We start from the raw sequence: 24349 nt of genomic DNA, 5'->3' as shown, positions 1-24349 counted from the left end.
AAATTGGAAACTGTCAAAAATAATAACGAAGAGGCAGCACTGTGTGAGAGCTGCTGCTCGGGGGTTTGTTACCAGGAGAAAAGCGCTCTGTGGGCTTACAGGATTTTTGGGAAGCTCCAGGCCGCTGTTGGCAGAGCTGCCTTGGGGAACAGGGGGCTGGGGGGCCCAGCAGTGTTCCAGAGTGGGATACCCCGGTCCTGATCACAGTTTCCTGGTTGGATTGGGAGGCAGCTGGAGGGAATCCCATCCCTGCTGTCCCCACACAGTGAGATCCTGAGCGAGAAGGGGGGGTTGGTTCGTTAATGCTTCCTCTTCTCTTTGGTAGGGAGATATCCCAATGTTTTCCTGTGGTGGTTTTCCGTGCTCTGTGCAAGGAATGCTTTGTTCAAGGTCTGCCCTGAGTTTTCTGGTGGCAAAGGGGACCCAAAAGTTTTCTTCCCTGAGCCCAGCAGTGGTGTAGAGGAGTTCCAGCATCACAGAACCGTGGAATCTCCTGAGTGGGAAGGGACCCACAGGGATCATCGATCCAGCTCCTGGCCCTGCACAGACACCCCAACCCCAGCCTGTGCATCCCCGAGAGCGGTGTCCAAACACTCCCGGAGCCCTGGAGCCGTGCCCATTCCCTGGAGAGCCTGGGCAGTGCCCGACCAGCCTCTAGGGTGATATCCAGCCTGACCCTCCCCTGGCCCAGCTCCCTCGGGTCCTGCCCCTGGTCACCAGAGGCTGGGGAGAGCTCAGGGCTGGGAACAGAGGGATGAGCTTTCCTCTCTCCCTGCTGACAGCCAGGGGTGCAGGTGGAAAAGCCGTGGGTTCTGTGCTCGGGATCATGACTCCGTGGATACCATCCAGCAGGATGGTTTAACAGGGGCTGCGAGTCAGAGCGCCTGAAGGGCAGGAGCTGCAGCTCAGCCGTAAAAATGAGCAAACTGGAATGCCAGGAAATAGGAGAGTCTCTTGTTGGAGTAAATCTTGGTTTTGGAACAGGAGTAGAACAAGAATAACTGGGAAATTTGGGTGCAAATGGTGCAGGAGAAACGGGTGAGGTCGGTGAGCTGAGAGCAAAGGAGGAGCTGGGTGCTTCAATCATAGGATCAAGGAATATCCTGAGTTGGAAGGGACCCACAGGGATCATCAAGTCCAGCTCCTGGCCCTGCCTAGGACCCCCCAAATCCCACCCTGTGCATCCCTGAGAGCGTTGTCTAAATGCTCCCGGAGCTCTGGCAGCCTCGGGGCTGGAACCATTCCGTGGGGAGCCTGTGCCAGGTTGACAGAACTTCAGAGAACTTTACAGGGAGGAAGGTTTGTGGGAGGTCTTGTTTTGCTGGATGCAGAATTCCTGAAGAACTAATTGAGGATTTAATAGAGTGAGTTAATGAGTGACGGCAGCGCTCGGGCCGGGCTGTCGGACACGGAGCTTCGGCCGGGAGCAGCAGTCCCTCACTCCTGGCCCTATTTACAGGGAACACAGCCCTGCTCCTGATTACATTTATGGGCTGCAGCGGTTTTACCTCCTTTTCGCGGAAAATCCGCAGATGTCGGGGGTTTATGGAAGGCTCAGGGAAGGAATGTGGCCTCTGTGTGACCAGGAGTAGCAACAAAGGCTCTTAAGTGTCTCCTTTGATTCAATATTATTGGAAGCAGGAGTGTGTTGTCTTTCCTGGCCGCTGCTGTGTTTCTCTACTTGAACTTTTCTCTTTCCCTCTCTGGTCCCTATTCCTCCTCCCATCCTCCCCTTGCTCCTAATGGGCTTCCCTGCTCCTTGTTTTGATCCTCCCCAGCCGCCAGCACTGCAATAACCAATATTGACATTATTATGACCACCTGTACTATTTTTACCTGCACCTTAATTCTGGTTTGGAGGGGAACTTGGGTAAATAAATATCAGTTATCTCAGGAAATGAAGCTTTTGCAGCCAAGCTTGAAAATCTCAGGTGAAAAAAACTTGGATTTAGGTGGAATTTGAGTGCCACACATATTGGTGTTGGACAAGGCGTGGAAGTGGGAAGTTCCATTTTTGTGTTTCTTAGTGCCTGTTAGTCCCAGATGAAGCAGAGGCACCTCGAGAGTGACAATAATAAATGTCTGCAAGGCCTGAAGCCTGACCAAAATTGTCATTCTTGTCAGGGGCCCCTTTAAACCATACCCCACGTGGCACAGAGCCGTGACCGGGGGCTGTCACCACAGCGAGGGTGAGGTGATGTCAGGAGGAAGTGCAGCTCCTCAGCCTGAGCTGGCAGCTCTGCAGCTGCTGGGCTGGGAGTGCTCCTCATTGTCCCTCTCAGCCTCTCTTTCCTGTGTCTGCCTGTTACCTGAGAGCTGGAAGTGCTCTGGGGTGGCCATCCCCGGTGCCACAGCACCCACACACACCCCATTCCTTCCCTTGGAGTCAACCTGGGGTGCCTGAGGACACGGGGCCGATCTGGGCAGGAGGCGTGAGAAAAAAACCTTCTGGTGAAATGGCAAAGGGCAGGGAGTCACTGGGGGAGGCAGAGCTCAGAGCTCTTCCCTGGCCGGGGCAGAGTGAAAAACTTCTCTGGCACAGCTTTCCACAGAACATCCTGAGCTGGAAGGGACCCACAGGGATGGTGGATCCAGCTGCTGGCCCTGCCCAGGCACCCAACAGCCCCACCCTGGGCATCCCTGGGAGCAGAGCTCCGGCAGCCTCGGGCTGTGCCCATTCCCTGGGGAGCCTGGGCAGTGCCCAGCACCCCCTGAGGGAAGAACCTTTCCTGATCTCCAGCCTGACCCTGCCTGGCACAGCTCCAGCCATTCCCTGGGTCCTGTCCCTGTCACAGGGAGCAGAGATTGGAGCTGCCCCTCAGGATGAAGCTGCAGCCCCTGGGGACATCTGAGCTCAGTCTCCTCCAGCTGAACATTCCAAGTGCCCTCAGCCACTCCTTTTGTGGCCCCTCCAGACCCTTCCGCATCCCCATGTCCCTCCTTCAGATGCTCTCCAACAGCTTTCAGGTTTTTTTAATATTGAGGTGCCCAGTCCCAGGACTGGAGGTGAGGCCTCCCCAGAGCAGAGCAGGACAATTCCCTCCCTCAGTGCTGTCCCTGATACCCCCCAGGACAGGGATGTCCCTCCTGGCTCCAGGGCACAGCTGACTCAGATCCCTCTTGCCATCCACCAGAATCCCAGGTCCCCTCCCAGAGCTGCTCTCCAGCCCGTCCATCCCAGCCTGTGGGTGCATCCAGGGCTGCCCCGGCCCAGATGCAGAATCCAGCACCTACCTGTGTTAAACCTCACACAGCTGGTGATTCCCAGCCCTCGGATTTGTCCAGGTCTCTCTGCAGGGTCTCTCTGCCTTTGGGGAGTCAGCAGCTCCTCCCAGTTTTGTACCATCTGGAGACTTCCCTGGAGTCCCTTTGAGCCACATCCAGGTCATTGTGAAGGTGCTGAAGAGAACTGGGCCTGAGCTGGAGCCCTGTGGAACTTCGGCTTTGCAGGGAAAACTTCCCAAACACCTGGATTGCTCAGTCCAGGGTTTGTGTGGGGCTGGCAGCCCCCCTGCTGCACTTCCTGTGCTGGGAACCTGGGGTTGGAATGCGATTTCAGTCCTGCAGTTTGCTGCTGCTCAGAGCTCTGTGGCCTGGAGTGGCACTGATGACTCTGGAGTTGCTTTGATTCTGATTTCCTTGGGCAGCTTTCGGAGCAGGGGCAGCAGAGCAGAGCCTGGCACTGGGAGAGACGCAAACCTGCCGGAGCAGGGATGGTCTGGCTGCTGCAGCCACAGGAAGGAAGACGGAAATAGAGCACAAGAAGCTGCTTCAGTTTCAGTTTTGCATTTGATTCCTTGCGAGGACTGAGTTCTGTCACACCTCAGGGAAGGCACCGGTGGCTCTGCTGTGACATTTGGGGTTCTCTTCCATGTGGCAGTTTCTTCCTTTCCTTCCATTCCTCGCAGCCTTGCACAGCCTGCAGCTCGTTCCAGCTCCTTGCTTGGCCGTGCAGTGGGGTGGGATGAGAAGGTTGTGTTTCCTTAGCTGTTTATTTGTGTTTTCTTCCCTCGGCAGATCCCCCGGGACGCCGTTTAATTGAATTCTTTTATGTTAAGATGGATTTCTTTTCTTTGAGAAGGATAATTGAGCCTGTGAGCTCACAGGTTGAAAACTGTCCCCGTGTCCCCGAGGCAGAGGACGAAGGGCACAGTTGCACAGCGCCAGGAGCAGGCAGAAGGCCAGGCTGCCCTGTGCTGGCACCGTGTCCGTGCGGGATGGCAGCGGCAGAGCCGCGGGCACGGGGCCAGCGCCGGGAGCTCCGCAGCTGGAGCAGCTCCTCCAGCGCCCGCGGGAGTGGCAGCGCTGGCACCAGGGAGGACACGGGGACGTGGGACCCAGGAAGGAGCAGAGTGACAGGGCCGGGGCTGTCCTGGGGATTTAACCAGGGCGTGGTTGGATGGCGCTGGCAGCGTTGTGGTGCAGCGTGTTACTGGTGTGGCTGTGCTGGTGCCAGGCTCACAGGGAGCAGGGCTCAGCACCTCCCCTTCCTGGGAACTTCTGCTGCTTCAGCTAAGCCTGCAGCTCCCAACAACAGAGGGACCTGGAGCTGCTGGAGAGAGTCCAGAGAGGCCGTGTAGATGCTGGAGCCCCCCTGCTCTGGAGCCAGGCTGGGAGAGCTGGGAATGTTCCCCTGGAGAAGGGAAGGATCCAGGGAGAGCTGAGAGCCCCTTGCAGGGCCTAAAGGGGCTCCAGGAGAGCTGCGGAGGGACTGGGGCCAAGGCATGGAGGGCCAGGAGCCAGGGAATGGCTTCCCAGTGCCAGAGGGCAAGGCTGGATGGGAGATTGGGAATTGGGAATTGCTGGCTGGGAGGGTGGGCAGGGGCTGGCCCAGGGTGCCCAGAGCAGCTGGGGCTGCCCCTGGATCCCTGGCAGTGGCCAAGGCCAGGCTGGACATTGGGGCTGGAGCAGCCTGGCACAGTGGGAGGTGTCCCTGCCATGGCAGGGCTGGCACTGGAGGGGCTCTGAGCTCCCTTCCCACCCAACCATTCTCTGCCCTTCAGATTCACTGAACATGAGTGCCACTGCTGGAAGTTCTGCCAGGCAGTTGGAATATGGGGTTGGAATGTGACGGGGTTGCAGCAGTGGGGCTGCAGTGGTGCTGACAACAGCCATGGCTCCTTGTTAGGTTAAATCAAGCTCAGCCCAGGGAATGGAATATCCGGGTCATCCTGGGAGCCCCCAGCCCCTGAACCAGGATACCCCATTCCTGCTGAGCACCTGCACCAGTCTGCACCATTTAGCAAATTAGAAAACACTAAAGGATGTTTTTTCAGCTTCACTCTGTGGCTTGTTTCCTTTTTATTTTTCTGTTGGAAGATTGCTTTTCTTTGTTCTCAGTTGTTATTTACTTCTTCTGCATCCTCCTAGTTCTTGTTCCCTGCCATGGGTGGAATGAGACGGTCTTTAAAGTCCCTTCCCACCCAAACCATTCCATGATTCCCTAAATTACTGTATCACTCTTTACATTGCACTGTCCATGGTATATCCTCAGTTTTCTTCCATGACTTTCTAAGTATTTCCCCTCCCCCCAGCAATGTGTTTCAGACTCTGCCTTGGCTTTCCAGAGGCTGGAACCTCTCCCAAAGTTCACACCTGTGTGATGTAAATCCCTCCTCCTGAGGTAACCATTCAGGGTTCCTTTTTTAGTCAGTGGAGGAGCCAGATGCTCATTCCGTGTCCATGCAGGGGTCTGAAATAAAGCCGAGTTGTGCTGGGGAAGTGCTCAGGGAGTCTGGGTGACTGACTGGCATTAGTCATCCCCAGTATAAATATCTGCACGTGGGGTGAGACCCAGCCTGGGGCAGGGGACACCTGCAGGGCTGGAACAGGGACCTCCTCACCCAGGTCAGGCCTGGGAGCTGCTCGAGACAAGAGATTGGACTGAGTGCTCCCTGAGGGCGTTCCCAGCCTAAGCAATTCCGTGGTTGTGAGACGCTGGATGTTTTGCCATGTCTGAACCCTGAGTTCTGTTTGGGGAAACTTCTCCCTGTTCCACAGCAGATGGATGAGTTTGATGCTGGAAGCAGGAAGGGATTCAGAACCATGGAGATCTCTCTAAGGCCAAAGCACTGAACCAAATTAAAGTTATTGTTGTGCACATGCCCAGCACAGTTGGATTTCAGTTCTGAAAGGAGCGCAGGGCACAGCTCTGCTGCTCCTGGCATCAGGAGGACGCGGAGCTGCTGGAGCAAGTCCAGAGGAGCCCAGCACGTTCATACAGAGACTGGAGCACCTGCAGAGACAGGCTGGGAGAGTGGGGAATGTTCAGCCTGGGGAAGGGAAGGTCGTGTGGAGACCTCACAGAACCTTCCAGGATCTGAAGGCATCTGGGAGAGCCAGAGAGGGACCCTGAATCAGGGACTGGAATGCCAGGAGCCAGGGAATGGCTTCCCAGTGCCAGAGGGCAGGGCTGGATGGGAGATTGGGAATTGGGAATTGCTGGCTGGGAGGGTGGGCAGGCCCTGGCCCAGGGTGCCCAGAGCAGCTGGGGCTGCCCCTGGATCCCTGGCAGTGGCCAAGGCCAGGCTGGACATTGGGGCTGGAGCAGCCTGGCACAGTGGGAGGTGTCCCTGCCATGGCAGGGCTGGCACTGGGGGGGCTCTGGGGCCCTTAAGGCAGAGGACAGAGTTTCCCCACCTCCTTCGGTGCTTGGCACGGGGAGGACCTGAGGCTCAGAAGTTTATCAATATTTTACTGAGTTTTTTCCTTCTGCTTTGGAGAGAGTTCATTTCATTATGGCTGGTCCCAGACTGCTGCGTGTGACTGAGGGCTCTGAAGACTCAAGGATGACGCAGCAGAGGAGTTTCCAAAAGCTAGGAAGGGGCTTTAGGATGCGAGATGTTGGTGTGGGGTTTTGGGATGTGGTGCCAGCAGTAGCTGCACACCCGATTTCATGGCTGTTACACTGTAACTTCCTCTTGCAAAGCAGGCAATTTCAGGTCTTCTGTTTTTCCTTCCCTTCTGTCACCTTTGTTGTGACACGTGAAATAATTGGTACAGGGCATTGGTGTTAATGTGGCGAGGGCTTCCAGTGTGTCCATGGCCTCCCTGCTCCTGCTTTTCCTTCCAACAGCAGCTTTGCTGAGGAATGTTGTGTCTTGCAGGAAAAAAATGGCCACTTCAGCTTCGTTTTTCACAGGTGACTTTTGGGCATCAGCAGGAATTTCCCCATGGAAAGGGTGCTCAGGCCTTGGCAGGGGCTGCCCAGGGAGCTTTGGAGTGCCCATCCCTGCAGGTGTCTGAGGAATTCCTGGAGGTGGCACTGAGGGCTCTGGGCTGGGGCCAAGGTGGGGATGGGGCAGAGCTGGGACTGGATGGGCTGGGAGGGCTTTTCCAGCCTCAGGGATCCCAGGATTCTTTGAGCTTCTCTGTGCTGTTTTCTCAGATACCTGGAAGCAAATGCTGGAATGAAGCGATGCAGTTCCCAAGAACAAAACTCTTGAGTTATTTTCAGTTTTAGAAGAGAACAGCAAGGAAAAGCACTGAGTGTATCCTTGGGGTTTGGATCCATGCTGGAGTTTTCCGAGGCGCAGTGAAGTGAGACAGGATCACCTGATGGGCTTGGGAGACTTTGGCCATGTGGGGAAAATCCTGTTGTGTAATCCCAGTTTGTTTGGAGCTGTGAACTGTGCCCTGGTCAGGAATGTGTCATTTTGGGAAAAGCAGGTGGGATCACCAGCAGCCAACCAGCAGAGCTGGTGCTGGGAGAACTGGGAGGATCTCAGGGCCCTGGCTAAAAGGAGCAGTGCCCTGCTGGGTTTAGGTTTTAATGGCTGAGAGGCAATTCCTGCTGAGGAAATCACTGCAATTCCTGTGGGTTGGCCCATTCAGACTCCTGGGGGGAGTCATGGAATGCCAGGATGGTTTGGGGCCTTAAAGCCCATCTCATTCCAACCCCTGCCAAGGGCAGGGACACTTTCACTACCCCAGGTGACTCCGAGCCCCACCAGACCGTTCCATGCTTCCGTGACCAAGAGAACTATTGATGATCTTTTGTGCAAGGGGGATGTTCAGTTATTTTCCCAATGTTGATACAATCCCTAGGATTCTTTATTAAGCTTGGAAAAATAAATGTCATCCTTTTCAGTCTTTTGAAATGTTCATCTTACAGATTCCATGGGTTTTATGAGTGATGTTGGTTATGATTAAGGGAATTCAGTCACAGTGTGAGTGACTCCTTGGAATTAGTGCTCCAAGGGGGAGTTGGATGGGCAGTTCAGCTGGAATGCTGTCCCCTTCCTACTGCTCCATCCTTCCCCACTTCCCTGCCCTCCGTCCCTGCTCACACATTCCTGCAGCAGTGTTGGAAGGCAGTTTGGGGCAATGACCCAGCTGATTATTTTTTTCTTGCTGATACTGTATGGCAAAGGAAACCCATTTATTCTCAGCAGTGCAGATTTAAATAACCCAGCAAGCTGTGGCCTCAGGCCAGCACTGTGTCCTGCTGGCTTGGGATTGCCAGAGCAGGCTGAGCTTTGATGTTTCTTTGTCCAGGTAAAACCCATGGAACTCCTAAGGGTGGGTCTGAGAGTTCCCAGCGACTGTTTTCCTTTCAGGATGTTTTATGATGGATGAAGCCTGGCCCATAAATAGAGGTTGAGTGGTGCCACGCAGGGAGAACAGGCTGGTGGTGCCTTGTCCTGGGAAAGATGTTTTACCCGGTTCTGGGGAATTGGGTAAAGAAGGAGGAATTTCCTCCTGGAAAGGGTGCTCAGGCCCTGGCAGGGGCTGCCCAGGGAGGTTTGGAGTGCCCATCCCTGCAGGTGTCCAAGGAATTCCTGGAGATGGCACTCAGGGCTCTGGGCTGGGGCCAAGGTGGGGATGGGGCAGAGCTGGGACTTGATGGATTTTTCCAACCCCAGCCATTCTGAGCTCCTTCTGAAGTGTCTTTATTTCTTTTAACTGCAAAACTACTTAAACTTTGCATGGACTGTGTCTGTAACGCCCTGAGAGCTTGAGGAAATGAAAATGCATTTATTGAATGTCCTGTTTGAGGGCTCTGCTTTGCTGGGGCCTCGGTTCCAGGTCTGTTGGGTGGAGGAACGCTGAAATATTCTGGTAGAAGCTGCAGCGTGTGACAGGCTGGGCTGTTCTAGTGCAGGTACAGACACAGACTCACCTTGGAAGCTTTGAACTGGGATGAAGGAGCAGGAAAGGAGCACAGCAGTTGTTTTTCTGGCTCACTCGAGGCCGTGTGCTGATCAAATAGGTGTCTGTGGAACGGGCAGCTCTTGATCTCCCTGTGGCGTGCAGCAGGAAATCTCAGTTTGCAAATGCTGGCCCTCAGTCTGAGCACAAAGAGGTGTCTTTTGTAACATTGCCTTATTCTGTGTGGGCAGCAAAGATGAAAACATCCAAGGTCCGTGGAAGGACTTGGACAAAGTGGGATTGCTGTGAAACACTGCTCGTGCATCCCAGTAAAAACCATCACCCTGCACTGAGATCCCAGTGTGGTCATTAGCAATGATTTCTGGGGGATTCAGCTGTGGTGACCCAGGAAAAAATGTCACTTGTTGCTTAGAGCAGACAGAGTAACCAGCCCTGAGCGGCATCAAAGTGATCCGGGCAGGCAGGAGAGGGAGGAGGAGCCTGGAGTCCTGCAAGGGATGGAAATCAGCACTTCAAGCCCCCCAGGACTTTGTTTTGCTGGTTTAATATTCAAATGCAGGTGCAAATTTCCCACTCAAAGGTTAATGTCTAATGGGAAGCCCAGAATCCCCCCGGGGTTCCTTGGGGCTGCTGTTGCTTCCGTGGGGCCGTCAGCACAGAGGAGCAGCTGGAAATACCAATCCTGCTGAATTATTGCTGAATACAGGTCACACACAGACTGGGAGACTCCTCTGCCCTCGGAGCTGACGTGAGCACAGCAGCCCATGGAGGTGAATTTTAGGGATGTGTTGAGCTCCATGTGCGCTGAGCTGTCAGAAAAGGCTTTTTATGTGCTGTTCCGTTCCCAGGGCGTTTGGGATCCTTTTTCCTGCAGCTTTTGAGGCGCTGCGGTTTCTTTGTGTCTGGGTGTGGAGCAGTTAATTTAAAAGGTAACATTTAAATCAAGAAGCTGTGCAAATTCTGTCCTTAGCATGGGGTAGGGCAGCAATTAGGAGGCTGCTTAACGAGATACTGGGTGAGGATAAGGTTGGTGATCAAAACAAAGTACTCCTGATAGCATCTCTTTCTTTGGGAGCTTCAGAGGCCGGGCAGGATTAGAAGGAGCTCTTCATTTTGGGTGCACATTTGTCCAACACAGAGACCTTCAAGGGTTTATTGCCAGGGGCAGTTTTTTATTAAAGGAGAAACCCAACGCAGCCCCTTTCCCTGTAGAGCAGCATCCCACAGTGCTGGGGACTTAACTGCTGGTGGCCAGGGCACGTCTGGTGGCACTGAGTTGGGTGGGATGTGGGAGCTCTGCCGAGGGATGGGCACAGGCTGGATCCGCGGGATGAGGCCAGAGAAGTGAGGGACAACCAGGCCAATTGCCAGGTCCTGCCCTTGGGTCACCCCAAGCCGCTGCAGCGCTCCAGGCTGGGGCAGAGGGGCTGGAAAGCTGGGAAGGGCCCTGGGGGTGCTGTGCCAGCGGCTGGACAGGAGCCCAGGGGTGCCCAGGGGGCAGGAGGAGGCCGATGGCCCCTGGGCTGTGGCAGCCCCAGCGTGGGCAGAGCCCCAGGGCAGGGACTGTCCCCTGTGCTGGCCCTGCTGAGGGCCCCCCTGGGATCCTGGGGCAGCTCCGGGCCCCTCTGGGCAGGGAGCTGGGAAGGGTCTGGAGCCCCAGGAGCGGCTGAGGGAGCTGGGAAGGGGCTCAGCCTGGAGCAAAGGAGGCTCAGGGGGGACCTTGTGGCTCTGCACAAGTCCCTGACAGGAAGGGGCAGCCGGGGGGGGTCGGGCTCTGCTGGCAGGGAACAGGGACAGGAGGAGAGGGAACGGCCTCAGGCTGGGCCAGGGGAGGGGCAGGGTGGGCATCAGCAGGAATTTCCCCATGGAAAGGGTGCTCAGGCCTTGGCAGGGGCTGCCCAGGGAGCTTTGGAGTGCCCATGCCTGCAGGTGTCTGAGGAATTCCTGGAGGTGGCACTGAGGGCTCTGGGCTGGGGCCAAGGTGGGGATGGGGCAGAGCTGGGACTGGATGGGCTGGGAGGGCTTTTCCAACCTAAAGGATGCCAGGATTTTGTAACGCAAATGCAGAGATTTCGTTAATTTGTCAGATGTTACGGAATAATGAAGAAATTCATGTTTGTAGCTCAGAAGGGGAAAACAAGAGGAGATTCTTGGGAAACTGCTGAAATATTTTGGTTGAGAAAAAATGGTATCTGTGAATTTTAGGTGTATCCAAGTGGTTTTTAATCAGCAGCTTGGGCCAGGGGATGTCTCAGGAAGCTGAAACGCCTCTTTGGGGGCGTGTGACAACGATGAACCCCCAGTGAGTTGGGATCACTGCCTCCGAGGCCCGTGGTGTGTCCTGCCTTGCCTTTAGTCAGGGATTCCAAAAAGAACCGAGCAAAAGAGGGAAGGAGGGAACAAAGAGAATGGTGCTGGATGAGAATGGAGTTGTGTAAAATCCTGATGTTAAAGGAGTTGTTTTGTTCGTGTGCTGCCCCTTGGGAGGGTGTCCTGGAGCTGCAGAGCTGCCCCTTGGTGGAGAACCTTCTGCAGGTCCTGTCCCTTGGCTGGTCCTCTTGGCTGGCATGGGATGGGCTTCTGGCATGGGGGTGGTTTGAGAACCCATGGCTGGGTTCATGGAATCATGGAGTCCCAGACTGCTTTGGGTGGGAAGGGAGCTCAGAGCCCCTCCGGTGCCAGCCCTGCCATGGCAGGGACACCTCCCACTGTGCCAGGCTGCTCCAGCCCCAATGTCCAGCCTGGCCTTGGATTCAATCTTTGCTGATTTAAAGATGCACATGGGAATTACTCCATCTTGGAAGCAAAGACAGAGTGTGTTCCACAGGAGTCTGAGGTGGGAGCCTAAGGAGGTTGAGAGAGCTCTGAAATGATTCTCTTCCCCTGGCAGACTGAATCCCAGAATCGCAGAATCACTGAGGCTGGAAAAGCCCTCTGGGATTACTGAGTCCCAGCTGTGCCCGATGCCCACCTTGGCCCCAGCCCAGAGCCCTGAGTACCACCTTCAGGAATTCCTTGGACACCTGCAGGGATGGGCACTCCAAAGCTCCCTGGGCAGCCCCTGCCAAGGCCTGAGCACCCTTTCCATGGGGAAATTCCTGCTGAATTCCTGCAGGATGGTGACTTTCTGTCTCCCTTCTCCAGCAGTCACAGGAGGAGGACTCTGAGATGCAGCCCTCGTCAGGGCTGACCCAGGACATTTGCAGGGTGCTCTGAATTCTGGAGGGTGTTTGCTTCTCTCAAGGAAAGCTGGGTCCTTTTTAGGGAAGTGAAATTGTGCAGTTGAAAAATGTTGATAACCCAAATGCTCCAATTGGGAAGAGCTTGGGGATAAAAATACTGCCAATGTAAATTGTTGTGAGGTGGCAGTGGGGTGTTATGTATGAGCCTGGCACCGCTCCTCGCCTGCTTTCCTTGGAGTGGTTGACAGGTCTGGGAATGGATCAGGGCTGACTTCCAGCTGGGCAGGGAGGGAGAGTGCTTGGCTGTGCCGGCAGGAGGTGGGAAAAGGCTTGGGATGACCCTGTTGCTGCCCTGGGAGTCACGAGGCAGCAGCGGGACACCTGGGCACCCTCCACATCCCTGCAGGTGATGCACTGCAGGCTCCAGCTTCTTCCCGGGCAGCATTGGGCTGGGATAACCCTAATAACAACAACAACAATAACACAATAACAACCCCCTCTGCTTGTGGGTGTGGGCACTTCAGTGCCATCAGTGACTGCACTGGCGAGTCCTGGGCTGCGTTTCCTCATCAGGGCTGCCTGACCTTGGTGGGGGACCTGCTGTGGTTTGAGTGTCTGACTGAAAAACCACAACAGCTGCACGTCCCTCCTGTGGTGCACCTGGAATCACGGAGTAATGGAACATCCTGAGCTGGAAGGGACCCACAGGGATGGTGGATCCAGCTGCTGGCCCTGCCCAGGCACCCAACAGCCCCACCCTGGGCATCCCTGGGAGCAGAGCTCCGGCAGCCTCGGGCCGTGCCCATTCCCTGGGGAGCCTGGGCAGTGCCCAGCACCCCCTGAGGGAAGAACCTTTCCTGATCTCCAGCCTGACCCTGCCTGGCACAGCTCCATGGAGATGTGAAAAGATTTGGAGCAGGCTCTGGCACCACAAGGTGCTGGTTCTGTGCTGGATCAGCTCCTGTGGAAGATTCCCAGAGCTTAGCCAAGAGTTTAAAATAGTAACTGCTCTTGGTGGCTTCTCCAGTTACCAGGATCATTCCAAGGATCTCATGATTTGCATATCGTTTTCCAAATGTCCACATGCAGAGGAAAAGAAATTTGCTATTGCTGTGAACCTGAGTTGATGAAGGAAGTGTTGAAATGATGTTTGCCATGAGGAGTGTGTGGATTTAGGGATGAGCCGGGGCTGGGAACAGCCAGCAGCGTTTGGGCAGAGGGGTGGGCTGGCTGCTCCTCCATGGGGATGGAACAGGAGCTCCAGAAAACTGCCAGAGGGCAGGGATGGATGGAATCTTGGGAAGGAATTCCTGGCTGGGAGGGTGGAGAGGGGCTGGGCTGGAGTTCCCAGAGCAGCTGTGGCTGCCCCTGGATCCCTGGCAGTGGCCAAGGCCAGGCTGGACATTGGGGCTGGAGCAGCCTGGCACAGTGGGAGGTGTCCCTGCCCATGGGCTCCCCCTTGTCCTGTCCCTCCATGCCTTGGCCCCAGTCCCTCTGCAGCTCTCCTGGAGCCCCTTCAGGCCCTGCAAGGGGCTCTCAGCTCTCCCTGGAGCTTCTCCTCTCCAGGAGCCCAGCTCTCCCAGCCTGGCTCCAGCCCTGGAGCAGCTCCGTGATCCCTGGACTCTCTCTCCAGCAGTTTATCTCAGCTGTTGTTTATTTACTGTTAGAACCAGTGGCTCTGGGAATATTTCAGTTCCCGTATTATGGTTGAGGTTCAGAAGAGTTGGTGGAAGGATCTTTATGTATTTATGTATTTATTTATTTATTTACTGGAAACGAGGAAGCAGCAGAGACCAAAGCCCATCCCAGTGACCCTGGGGCTGTGTGGAGTCAGGAATGGGCTGCAGGAGTTTGTGGGTTAGAATTAAGCAGGACTATCTGGAGTGACCATCTTGGTCAGTTGATGTTTGTGGTCACTTGGCTGGTCTGGCCAAGCATTGGGGCGGTGCCTGGATGGTTTTACAGCTCTTCCACCCTTTAATCGCTGAATTCCTGGCAGAGAGAAGGAGGGTTAGGAAAGAGCTGAAGATGTCATGAAATCCCAACTTCAGAAAGTGCAAGGATTGATGGTATAAAACCCCCCAAATGGGAAAAGCTCTGGACTGCTTTTTCCAGTCTGCGTCACTCACTTCTGCTGGAGTGAAGAAGTTGGAGAGTCCAAGTGTTTTAGGCTGGGATTACTTTTTTTCCTTTGGCTATATTTAGCCATGGAAAGGGTTGCCCGGGGAGGTTGGAGTCCCCATCCAGGGAGGTGTCCAGGGGAATTCCTGGATGTGGCACTGAGGGCTCTGAGCTGGGGCCAAGGTGGGGATGGGGCAGAGCTGGGACTGGATGGGCTGGGAGGGCTTTTCCAGCCTCAGGGATTCTGGGATTTTGTTGGGACTCTTAAAGCAGGTGGGAAGAGGCTAAATAAATCCCAAAATTTATGTGAGTGGACATTGATTAGGGAATAGTTTGTGTTTGTTCCATTTTCCTGTCAGCAGTGCAGATACCCTGGGAAATGCTGCTTTTCCTTAATCCCAACAGCTCTGACTCTTCCTTTATCAGTGAAGTCTTGAGGGAAGTTCTGACTTATATAAAAGGTTGAATTTAGCTCATCTGGGTTGATATTTCTGATCAACCATGATAAAGTAACTGAGGCAGTGGGAAGATTTCAAATTTTGTTAAAAATAACTGGGTTTTGTACATGCCTGTCCTTTTCCAAATGCTCCCATCCCACTGCTGCCTCCTGGGATGTGCCACGGGATGTATGGGACAGGCAGGAATTCTGTTCCTCTCATGAGGCTCATTTTTAAGGGTTAAATGGACCTTTTGGTTGTTTTTAATGAGGAATTCCTGATTCTTCTCATCCTCTCCCAATGCCTTTTGCAGCTAAAGAACCCTTTCCTTGTAATTGGCTGAGAGCAGTGGTGGGTATGGATTCACCACGGGGAGGGGGCATTCCAGCCTCCCTGGATCCCTTCTCCCGGCTTCCCTGGAGCAGCAGGCACAAAAGCGGGAGGAGCCCATGGCAGGGAGGGTTGGGTGGGATCTCAGGAAAGGTTCTTCCCCCAGAGGGTGCTGGGTACTGAACAGGGAATGGTCCTGGCCCCGAGGGCTCCGGGAGTGTTTGGGCAGCACTCCCAGGGGTGCACAGGGTGGGGTTGTTGGGGGGTCTGTGCAGGTGATCCCTGTGGATCCCTTCCTGCTCAGGGTATTCCATGACTCGATGAGTCCAAGGACAGTTCCCTGCTGCCATCCATGTGCTTGGTGTTTAATTCCCAGCTCCCTTAAGCAGAGGAGCACAGGGAAGGCTCCAGGCTCTGCTGGTGCCCATCCCTGCTGCTGGTTGGACCCAGGGATCCTTGTGCAGGCTCCAGGGTGGGCTCTGATGCCCTGTGTCCAGCAGGGATGTGTTACACACACAGCACTGGGCACACAGGAGTTATCCACAGGAGTATCCACAGGAGCAGCGGATCTGCTCCTCCTGGGCTCTGCAGATCCTCCAGCAGGGCTGGTCCAGGTAGAAATTCCCTGAGGGGAGCTTGGGAGAGGAGCTGGGACATGCTGAACAGTTGTTCATGACTTGCTAATGTGTAAATGCTTTTCCAAAGGCACTGGAGAGGTTTTTAGTGGATTTTAGTCTGCTCACTAACTGAGCCTTCCTTACTTGCCTGAGTGGATTCCGTGGAAAGGCTGTGGAATATCTCGGCGCCATCTGTCCTAAGGCCTGGAAGGTGCAGCCAGGGTGGGGAAGGTGGGCTCTGTTCACCAGGGATTGGCACACAGATGTGTGGAAAAGCTGCAGCACACTTGGATTTCATTGTGGCTTGGAGCTGAACCATAGCCCTGAAAGCTCTGGCCCCTGGATCCCTGGCAGTGGCCAAGGCCGGGCTGGACATTGGGGCTTGGAGCAGCCTGGCACAGTGGGAGGTGTCCCTGCCATGGCAGGGCTGGCACTGGAGGGGCTCTGAGCTCCCTTCCCACCCAGCCATTCCAGGGTTCTGTGATTTATACAAAATAGACTTTCACTCTTGACTGATATTTTTAATTTGTTTGTGTTTTTGGGACTGTGCCTTTGCAATGACAGCCACAGCTCTTTGTGTATATTTGGGATATTTGGGACCAGCTGCTGTCCCATGGAAGGAGCTGCAGCTCAGAAGCCTCTTGAACTCCTTTGGATTTTGCTCCCACTAAACTTTGGGTGAGTTCTTTGGGCGTTTGGCCACTGCTCCTTCCAGAAGGAGAAACGGCTCCATTCCTTCTGCCCTGTTGGTCCTGACACCTTGGGGAGGTTTTGCTGACGTGGGAACGATGCTGGATGTGAAGGAATTCTGATCACCAGGAGCTGCGTCAGCCCCTCGCTCCTGAGGAACAGCACCAGCAGCTGCTGGTGTCACCAGGCATGTCCCTTGGCCAGCAGATGTGTCCTGGTGACACAGCAGTGACACGGGGTGGTGGCACACACAGGGAGTGCTGCTGTGTCCGGGCTGTCCCCAGAGGCTCTCCAGAGCAGTTCCTGTGAGGATGTGCTGGAGCTCGGGGCTTGCTGGGGTCGGCCAGGCCAGATTGCTCCGTGTCCCAGCCTGTGGGGACCTGCAGCACGTGTGAGAACTGACAGAGAGAGGTTCAGGCTGGATATTCAGAAAAAATCCCCCCTGGGAGGGTGGGCAGGCCCTGGCCCAGGGTGCCCAGAGCAGCTGGGGCTGCCCCTGGATCCCTGGCAGTGTCCAAGGCCAGGCTGGACATTGGGGCTGGAGCAGCCTGGCACAGTGGGAGGTGTCCCTGCCATGGCAGGGCTGGCACTGGAGGGGCTCTGAGCTCCCTTCCCACCCAACCATTCCAGGGTTCCCTGATTGTGGAATGCAAAGCCAACTGAGAACAAGACAAGTTCTCCCTTCCACCCCCCATTGCTCCCTGTCCCTGGAGCAGCTTCTGTGTGTTGTGAGAATTCCGTGTGTTCCTCCGTGGCTCTTCCAGCCTCGAGCTCTCCAAAGCTTCAGTGTCCATTTAAACCAGAGATGTGCAGAATTTTACAGAACTCTCAGCATTTGTGGCTCAGCAGAGAATTGTTGAGGTTCTTGCTGGAGGTGTCCCTGCTCATGGCAGGGGTCGGGCTCTGCTCGCAGGGAACAGGGACAGGAGAGAGGGAACGGCTTCAGGCTGGGCCAGGGCAGGCTCAGGGTGGGCAGCAGCAGGAATTTCCCCATGGAAAGGGCGCTCAGGCCTTGGCAGGGGCTGCCCAGGGAGCTTTGGAGTGCCCATCCCTGCAGGTGTCTGAGGAATTCCTGGAGGTGGCACTGAGGGCTCTGGGCTGGGGCCAAGGTGGGGATGGGGCAGAGCTGGGACTGGATGGGCTGGGAGGGCTTTTCCAGCCTCCCTGAATCCTGGACTCTGTGAAAGACTTTTGGGCACAAATTCCAGGGAAAAAGGCATCAAAGCTTAGAAATAAAATCCTGAACAGTTTTTGTTCAGATCAGTGCCCTTGGTTTTGCTTGATGTTGTACCTCCAGTTAAATAATCACAGATTGGAAGATGAGGAAATCCATTTATTTTCACATTAAATTTAACTTCCATTTGATGCAGGGACCTTCTGCTGGTTGGTTTTGGTTTGGGTGTATCCCCACAGCACACCAAGAGTTCCTGGAGTTGAGGAGATTGGTTAAAGCCCAGCTCTGGAGCTGTGGGGCAGCTCAGGGGCTGAGCCAGGCTTGGCTCTGTCACTGCTTCCTCTGTGATCCCCTTCCACCATCCCAGGTTGTTCCAAGCCTCATCCAGCCTTGCCCTGAACACTCCAAAGAAGATCACCTTTGCCCAGTGCTGCAGGAGGGGGGAACTGGGATACCTGGGAGGATCCTGTGTGACCCCATGGCGATGGCTTGGCAGGGGCTGTCAGTCCCTACGATTTTCCTTTGTGCAGAGAGGTTCTGTGGAAGTTCATTTAGGGAAGAAAATAAAAACCTTTGGCCCTCAGGTACCTTTGGTTATTGGTAACTTTAAAAATCTTTTCCAGGATCGGAAGCTTGCGAAGGAATTCACACTGGATGAAAACCATTTCCTGAAGCTGGGTCTATTCCAGGAACTGTAACCCAAATGTTTCTCTGTCCGTGGAGGAGATTTCACGTTTGAAGTAACTTCTACTGAAGGTAGGAACATCTTCCTGTCTTTTTATCTTGGAATGGGCTGGATGGGAGGGGACCTCAGAGCCCCTCCAGTGCCAGCCCTGCCATGGCAGGGACACCTCCCACTGTGCCAGGCTGCTCCAGCCCCAATGTCCAGCCTGGCCTTGGCCACTGCCAGGGATCCAGGGGCAGCCCCAGCTGCTCTGGGCACCCTGGGCCAGGGCCTGCCCACCCTCCCAGCCAGCAATTCCCAATTCCCAATCTCCCATCCAGCCCTGCCCTCTGGCACTGGGAAGCCATTCCCTGGCTCCTGGCCCTCCATGCCTTGGCCCCAGTCCCTCTGCAGCTCTCCTGGAGCCCCTTTAGGCCCTGCAAGGGACTCTCAGCTCTCCCTGGAGCATTTCCCTTTTCTTCCTGGAGTCTTCTTCAGCTTGAACTGGATGGGCTGGGAGGGCTTTTCCAACCTCAGGGATCCTGGGATTCACGGTGTGCTGGGCAGGATCCTCCCTAAACCCAGGTTCAGCTGGGAAGTGCCTCTCAGAACCTGAGCTCACGTTTGTGGTTGCTGGGAAGAGGATGAAGTGCTGTGTCCCTGTTCTCCTGGGCACTGCTGTGGCTGCTCTGGGAAGTTCCCTGTGCAAGTGCCACACTGTGCACTCGTCACGGGCAGGGAGAGGGAACAGGCTGGGATCTCTCACCCGAGCTCCTGAGGGGAGGAATGGGAACCGTGCAGCAAAGCAGCTCAAGGCACACAGGAGCAGCTGCCCTTTCCTGCAGCAGGAATTCCATTGGGGGTTCGCTGCCCTGGGATGCCCTGGAGGTGTGGGAGCAGTGGGATCCTTCCCAGTGCCAGCAGTGGGTCAGCTGACTCAGGCATCTTCCTGTTGGGAATTTAGTTGGGAAAAGTTTCCCTAATGTTCCAAAGGGAGAGATTTGATGTAAAACAAGTTCTCCCATGGGAATAGGGGATGAGTTAAAGATGCACAGATGGGAATGGTTCGGTGGGATCTTGGGAAGGGATTCCTGCTGGGAGGGTGGTGAGGGGCCGGGATGGAATTCCCAGAGCAGCTGGGGCTGCCCCTGGATCCCTGGCAGTGGCCAAGGCCAGGCTGGACATTGGGGCTGGGAGCAGCCTGGTGCTTGTGACAGCTTTGGTAGGCTCAGCCTAATTAATTTTTGTGTCCCAAGCAGGTGTTGATTCCCTGCTATTCCTCTTTCTTCTGGGATCACTCCCAAATCCACTGGCCCTGGTTTGGGACCTGCCTGTGCCTTTTCCTATTCCTAATTTGCTGTTGATTAATTTCTTATCTTTATCCAGCTGCTGAGTCACCAAAGTGAGGGAGTTTTGCTCTAAAGCTATTTGGGAATTCCATGCCAAACCCTTCAGCGGGAATTCAGCTGAGCCATGGATCAGCCTGGCCTTGTCCATCTGTGTTTTCCAGGTGGATTTTCCAGTGGTGGAACAGTTTGCTGAAAAAGCTGGTTTGGGGCTTCAGGTTCAGCAGGTTCAGTAAAGTGAGATTTTATTCCCTGGAGCTGGATAAGTGTTACTGGGTAACTGGGATTAAAGGCGGAGAGCTCTTGGATGGATGTGTGGTCCTGGTGTGCTCCACACTTCTTCCCATACTGAAATTGGAGGGAATTCTCTATGTTTTGGGGTATTTTGTGTTGCTTTGTGTAGCAAAGCTTAAAATTATTTATTCTTCTGGAAGAAATAAGGGAGATTTTGTATTAAAACTTGGCAAGGAAAAGAAGTAAGCTTAATGTTCCCATCAGGAAGCTGTGTCTGTGCAGGCTAAAATCCACCCTGGGTGGAACTGGGACCTGTTCAGCGGGGCCAGAGCTGCTGGAGTTGGGCTTGGCTTTCGGATTTTGTACTGGATGTTCCTGGGATGGCAGAAGGATCCTGAAACTCTTTTTGGGAACGTCCTTCCCTCAGCACCTCCACGTGTTCCCACTTCATGGAAAACATTCAGTGTTTTATTTTAGTAGGAATGGTCTTAAATGGGCTTAAAAAATCAGTAAATCTTGGGAATTTTGTCCTGCTTTCCAGGAGGAGTTGCCTGGGCGGTTCCTGCCCCTCCATGTTCACTTTTCCTGGTGTTGGAGTCCCAGGAGCATTTCGGAAAGGTTGGGAAGCGCTGTGGGTGTTTGGTCTGTGCCTGTGTTTGCTGAGGCTCAGGGAGCCCTTGGTGACACAGAACTGACTGGGAATAACCCTGGGAGAAATCACACCAGTCCAGGGCCGGGGTACTCACGGAGCCCTGGGATCAGGGGGGCTGGAAAGGCTCCAAGGCCACGGAGTCACCTGGGACGGAGCCCCTGTCACCAGCACCAAGGGCCCTCTCCTGCTGTTCCCACCGGAGCTGCCGAAGGGAGCCTTTGGGATGTGCTGGACGAGCCGTTCCCTGGGGGCTGCCGGCGGCAGGAAGCTGGGAGACATCCACGGGAAAGAAAGAATAAAAGGACAAATTCCCCATTGGAATTGCCAGCCAGCAGCTCCCCCGGCTCAGAGCGCTTTGTGTAAAACGTTGATTTTGTCCTTCATGCAGATGAGCAGCCTGGGGCAGGAGCTGTCCAGGACAGGGAGGAGGCACCCACACGGCTCTGGGGAGGGTGGAAAATAAAATACAATACAGTAAAATAACATAAAATAAGATACAGTACAATAAGATAGCATAAAATACAATGCAGTGCAATACAATAACATAAAATACAATACAATAAAATAAAATACAATAAAATGAAATGAAATAAAACAAAACAAAATAAAATGCCCCCCACCAGCTCCTGAGCAGATGGAGAAGGAGAAGAAGAATGGAACAGAGCAGTGGTGGCAAAAGGGGTCCCTTGTTTGGGGTTTTTTAACAGCAAGTGCATTAACTGTTGGAACTTTTTCTAAACCCAGCTGGAATTTTGTTGGCAGGGAATTGAATATTCCCAGCCCTGAGGAGGCAGGGTTTGTTAGTTTTGGAATTCTGTGTCGGAAGAGGGAGATGAAACATCTCCTGCGTTGTCCCAAACAAGTTCAACACCCCAACACTGTTTTTGGTCATGAACAGGAATTAATTTGTGGCTTGGAAACCGGTGCTGCTGTGCTGCAACAGTGGGGCTTTAATCCCGGTGAGGCCCAGACACACCTACAGCAATCCCCTTCCCTGATGGCCTCAGACTGAAGGAGGGCAGGGCTGGATGGGATCTTGGGAATTGGGAATTGCTGGGTGGGAGCATGGTGAGGGGCTGGGCTGGAATTCCTAGAGCAGCTGTGGCTGCCCCTGGATCCCTGGCAGTGGCCAAGGCCAGGCTGGACATTGGGGCTGGAGCAGCCTGGCACAGTGGGAGGTGTCCCTGCCATGGCAGGGCTGGCACTGGAGGGGCTCTGAGCTCCCTTCCACCCCAACCATTCCAGCATTCCCCGAGCCTTTGGTGCCCACACAGAGGATCTTTAATTGCTGCTATTAAGGAGCTGTCCCAGAGCCTGGTGCCAGCAGGGGTTGACGGGGGCTCTCCTTGGCTGCAGCCTCTCTCCTCCTTCCCAGCGCTGCAGCTCCCTGCAGAGCCTTGGTGGCACACACAGGGGTTGGGGTGGCACTGGAATTTCCCTGGGTCAGCTGTGGAGACGCTCCCTGGAAGGCAGCTCAGCTCCAGAGGCAGCAGCAGGTTCTGACACAGAGCTGCTCTCCTGGAGCCCTCGTGGGTTTTGCTCTTGTTGGATATTCCAGAAATAAAATGAGCAGCTGGGAAGGGCTTTGAGTGTCCACCTGAAAAAGGGAAAATATTTCTGCTTTACTGGTGACAAGAGTGACCTAAATTCAAGTACTGAGATGGGAGATGTGGCAGATCCCATGGAATCAGAGAGTCCTGGAATGGCTGGGTGGGAAGGGAGCTCAGAGCCCCTCCAGTGCCAGCCCTGCCATGGCAGGGACACCTCCCACTGTGCCAGGCTGCTCCAGCCCCAATGTCCAGCCTGGCCTTGGCCACTGCCAGGGATCCAGGGGCAGCCACAGCTGCTCTGGGAATTCCAGCCTGAGCCCCTCACCATCGACCAGGGAAGGTCAGGCAGCTTTTCCTAGAGATGCATAAAAAGTTCAGGAAAGCTGTGGAATTGCCAGGTTTACAATGGGTGTCAGTTTGGAAGGTGAGATTTCCATGTGGATTCCACACCTGTGGAGGGAATATTTCTGCATTTGGGTTGACTGAGCCCCCAAACCTCCTTCAGTGAAAGCCTTTGGTGCCAGATTTTCCCTCGGTGAATTTATAACCAAGCTGAGATGGTTAAAAATACCCAAAGAACAGTTTGTGAGGAACACACCGAGCCCAGCAGCGCTGTCACTGCGGTGTCACGTAGGTTGAACATTCAGATGGCTGCTCCCAACTCCCAAATTCAGTGCTGAAATCCCAGAATCCCAGGATCCTGAGGTTGGAAAAGCCCTCCCAGCCCATCCAGTCCCAGCTCTGCCCCATCCCCACCTTGGCCCCAGCCCAGAGCCCTCAGTGCCACCTCGAGGAATTCCTTGGACACCTGCAGGCATGGGCACTCCAAAGCTCCCTGGGCAGCCCCTGCCAAGGCCTGAGCACCCTTTCCATGGGGAAATTCCTGCTGGTGCCCACCCTGAGCCTCCCCAGCCCAGCCTGAGGCCGTTCCCTCTCTCCTGTCTCTGTTCCCTGGCAGCAGAGCCCGACCCCCCCGGCTGCCCCCTCCTGTCAGGGACTTGTGCAGAGCCACAAGGTCCCCCCTGAGCCTCCTTTGCTCCAGCCTGAGCCCCTTTCCAGCTCCCTCAGCCGCTCCTGGGGCTCCAGACCCTTCCCAGCTCCATTCCCTGGACACGCCCCAGCCCCTCCAAGGCTCTCCAGAGCTGCCCCCAGGATTCTGGGTGGGAAAAACCCGAAGTGTAAAAGAAACTCAAAGTTTTTCCCCTGTTCCATGTCCTGATTGCTGTAAGTGCTTCACTCAGAGTGTCAGTGTGGAAGTTACACCATGAAGGACCCAGTGATTTAAAATCTAATGGAAAAATTGGTGTCTTCAGCCTTTTGCAAGGCCCTGCTCTGGTGGCTGGAAAGCAGAGGCCCCTCAGTGTCATTCCTGGAGGGAAAAGGGGTTTTTAAGAGCACAGTGTCCCAGCTGTGCTGTAGCTGAGGATATGCAGAGTGGGACTGGTGGAGGATCAGGCATGGGGACATTTTTGGATGCTGGAAAAAGCCAAAGGAATGGATGGATAGAGTTCAGCATGTGGAAACGGGGATGTGGGTTAGGTTACAAACAGCCCTGTGATTCCTGGCTGTGGAATCATTTGGTGCTGTCGGATCATCTGGGAAAGTGGCACAGGGACATGGCTCAGCCCAGGGACTCCGTGTGCAGGGTGTGTGTGACCAGCGCTGGCACTGCCCGGGATGGGTCTGGAGGGAGCTGTGCCATCATCCACATCCCTGCGGAGCGACAGCCACTGCTTGGTGTTCGAGTGCTGATGGCTGGAGGGCGACTGGGGCCAAGGCATGGAGGGCCAGGAGCCAGGGAATGGCTTCCCAGTGCCAGAGGGCAGGGCTGGATGGGAGATTGGGAATTGGGAATTGCTGGCTGGGAGGGTGGGCAGGCCCTGGCCCAGGGTGCCCAGAGCAGCTGGGGCTGCCCCTGGATCCCTGGCAGTGGCCAAGGCCAGGCTGGACATTGGGGCTGGAGCAGCCTGGCACAGTGGGAGGTGTCCCTGCCATGGCAGGGCTGGCACTGGAGGGGCTCTGAGCTCCCTTCCCACCCAAACCATTCCAGGATTCCCTGAATTCTGTACCTGGTCCTGTGGCCCAAGCAGGATTGTGAAGGGTTGTCGAGGAGCTGAGCTGTGATGGTGAAGGGCAGAATTGGAAGATAAAATGTTAAGCAAGTGGAAGAGCCCTGGAAGAGTCTCTTAAGGATGGTGTGAACAGTGCCTTGGTTTGGTGTAACCCACAGCTGTTCTAAAA

At 54.9% G+C, this 24349-nt stretch overlaps 1 protein-coding gene across 1 annotated transcript in view; it reads left to right on the top strand.

Moving 5' to 3' along the window:
• The window catches only part of PPP6R2 (protein phosphatase 6 regulatory subunit 2), a 57484-nt gene that overhangs the window by 1979 nt on the left and 31156 nt on the right, over positions 1-24349 (top strand). The window contains exon 2 of the mRNA XM_032105691.1: positions 18286-18418. The gene's annotated coding sequence lies outside the window, so the exon portion shown is untranslated. The remainder of the gene's footprint in view (positions 1-18285; positions 18419-24349) is intronic.

Source organism: Corvus moneduloides, chromosome 4, assembly GCF_009650955.1.
Source record: "Corvus moneduloides isolate bCorMon1 chromosome 4, bCorMon1.pri, whole genome shotgun sequence".
Classification (NCBI taxonomy): Eukaryota; Metazoa; Chordata; class Aves; order Passeriformes; family Corvidae; genus Corvus; species Corvus moneduloides.
The sequence above is the reverse complement of the archived record's forward strand: the minus strand, read 5'-3'. Positions and strand labels throughout refer to the sequence as shown.